The sequence below is a fragment of the Triticum aestivum genome, chromosome 4D (assembly GCF_018294505.1).
Source record: "Triticum aestivum cultivar Chinese Spring chromosome 4D, IWGSC CS RefSeq v2.1, whole genome shotgun sequence".
NCBI lineage: Eukaryota > Viridiplantae > Streptophyta > Magnoliopsida > Poales > Poaceae > Triticum > Triticum aestivum.
The window spans coordinates 478,155,137-478,158,353 of record NC_057805.1 but is presented as its reverse complement, the minus strand read 5'-3'; positions in this window follow the sequence as shown (position 1 = coordinate 478,158,353).

The following is a 3,217-nucleotide window of genomic DNA, read 5'->3' as shown; positions in this document are numbered from 1 at the left end:
GGGGGGTTGATTTCGTGAATTATTTGTGGGAATATGTGTCGATGACATCTCAAACAAAATTTTGCATGCAATGTGTGTGAAATGGAGGCCTATCCATATCATACATAGAGGGTCGGGCAATCCACGAGAAGAGAGGGAGCGGTCATAGCTATCGATAGAGTCAAAGAGAGGATCAAGTGGGTGGGTGCGAGATCGATGAAGAGAGCCATCGAAATTGTGTGTGTGTGCAAGTCAAAGATATAGGGCGACTTGCCTACCGGAACGTTAGAGGGCACATGTCAAGTTTGTGTGTGGCAGGGAGACATGACTACAGCGCTCGATGAATCGGTGTGTGTGTGGGGGGGGGAGGGGGTGGGGGGAGGGGTAGGCAGAGGCCTAACTATAGAGGTAGAACGACTCGTATATGTGTTGAGAAGGAGAGACCCAGCTATGTCTTGAGGGAGATCGGTCGACATCCATACATAACTGAAGGACGGGAAATATGATGGGACAGAGAGAGAGAGAGAGGGAGGGAGAGGGAGGGAGAGGGGTAGAGTGTTGGATGGGTGATGGAGTTGCTTCTCGAAGATGGTGGGAGAGGCCTACTAGACAAACTGAGGGTGGAACTGTAATGTTATCAATAAGAGTGGGGATGTGTTTCTGTGTGTGCCTGTGCGTGATAGATCTGTCGGGACGCATCCATGGATGATGAAGGGGAACCATGTGTTTGGTAAGCAAACCTAACTAGATCAGTAGATCAATTGTTGTTTGTCGGAGGAAGGGAGAGACACAACTAATGAGGTAGATCGATTGACGTGTGGGTAAAAACGAGTTATAAGGACCTAGCTAGCTATATGTATAGCGAGAGATCGGTTGGTGTACGTCCATTTGTTAGAGGCAAATAAGGCCCAGCGAGACGGATAGACAGAGAGAATGGAGCTAGGAGGTGGTGCGAGAGGCCCAACTACTAGCTAGATAGGGGGAGGAGTGTGCGGTTGTGAGATCGATGAAAAGAGGGGCGAGAGTTTACACGTGTGTCTGACCGTATGAGAGACACGAGGCAAGGACACATAAAGGAGGAGATTGAAGGTGTGTGCGTATGTTGTAGGCAGGCATCGCTGGAGAGGTTTATCGATTGGTGTGTGTCGGAAAGGAGTTGTGGAGACTCTGGGAGAACGACCTAAAGAAAAAAATGAATGTGCCCAGTGGATAGAATGCCGAGGGAGGGGGAGGGCGAGGAGGGCGTGTGCATGCACGAGAGAAAGTTAGTGGTAGCTACAAAGGTTAGGATTGTTTGGGGGTAAGAGACTAACAAAGATCATAATTTGATATGAAAGCGGATTCATATATTTGAATAGGAGAGCATAGTGTTTTAAACATTGCATGCATGAATATAGCGGTGATACACGTGTTGTGCACATGTTATACCATAATGTGATAATGCATGGCGTTTGCAACTCACAGCTAAATGCCGAACAATCTAAACCATACTATACATCAAACAATCTCACATTTTATTTGAATTTTTGATAATGTGTGGCGTCAGCTTACAACTAAATATCGAACAATCTAAACAATACTATATATCGAACATTCTCACATTTTATTTGAATTTGTGGTAATGTGTGGTGTTTGCAACTCACATCTAAATACTTGTAGGCGTAGGGGGCGGGGCACCATACATATGTGATAAACACATTATACATATGAGACATGGTTTAGATTATGAAGATCTAGCTAGAGCTAGAAATGTAATGTGATTTGAAATCAAAATAAAGTGGATTCAAAAAATCTAGTTCGAGTTCATATAGTACACATAGTTCATATGTAACTCGAGACTAATCATGTGGTGTGCTGTGAAGATAATACACAAACGATGGTTTAACTTGACAATAATGATGATTGTAGATCTTATTAAAACAGAGAAACGAATTCAAATGCTTTGACTTCACAACAATCATTACTGTAGATCTTATTCAAATAGATAAACGAATTCAAATTTAGTTCATATTGAAGCGGTAGTATATACGTTTGGAATGCACTAAAACGTTCATTTGAGTAGTAGGTTGCATGCATTATACACATAGCGAAATATTTTAATTGAACATAACATGAATTCAAAGTTTTGAATGACATTTATAGTGCACATTGATTTGGTACAGTACATGTTAGGCTTGTCCGGAAATTTCAACCCGCGCCTTGTTAGCCCGAAATATTTAAGATATATCTTTGTCTTGTTGTGCTCCGACAACTCCCTCCATCTCAACCCGCGCCTTGCTATTCCAAAATTACAATGCGCGCGAAAACTCCCACCTCCTGTGAAATCCCGACACGCGAAATGCCCGTGGTACCCCTGAACCGAAAGAACCGCCTCAAATCGGTGGGGGTACTTTCGTAACTTACCCCACATTTCGGACAAGCACGTCTCTAAGCCATGGTTCCCCACTGCCATCCCATCCGCCCACCCATTCGTACACCGAGGCCGCGAAAACCCGCGACGAAACCCCACACCCTGCTCCGTCCGCCACCCAGCCGGAGCCTCTTCCTCGACGATGTCGTCCACAGCAACACCTCGACGTCCCTCATCCACCGTACCGGATGAGGATCCGTCGTCGATCTCATCGTCCCGCCGGTTCAGCCACCCCGTCCTCCACCTCCAAGGAGCTGCCCCGACGTTCCCCTCGTCTTTCGCGCCACCTCCATTCCCACACCGCCGTCTTCACCTGCACCACCGGAAGAGCATCATCATCACCGTTTCCTCGGATGAAGCTGCGGCCTAATCGGCGCCACCAAAGAGGTTGTACACTAATCGCCGCATTTTCTTCTTGATTCGATCTCACGGTGCTGCCGGCGCTCGGTCCCGAGCCGACACGGCGTGGCTCCATCCACGGCGGCATCGCCGGCCACTTCCTCCACGGCGTCGCTCCCTCGGCGGCGACGTCCACATCAGTAGGAGCTGCTGCTTTAGCTCTCGCTCGCGCTGCTGCTCTGCTCTTGCTCTCGGTCCCCTGCCTGGTCTGCTCTTGCTATTGCTCTTGCTCGCGCTACTGCTCTCGCTCTTGCTCTTGCTTGCGATGCTGCTCCGATTTAGCTACACTTCAGTCGACTGAATCGACTTTTGGGTCAGTCGATTTTCAAGGGGTGGGGGGCTCGCCGGGGTGAAGGAAGAACCAGCCGCAGCGGGGAGGGGGGCTCGCCGGAGAGGTACCCCACTATCTATCTTAGGGTTCAGGATGGG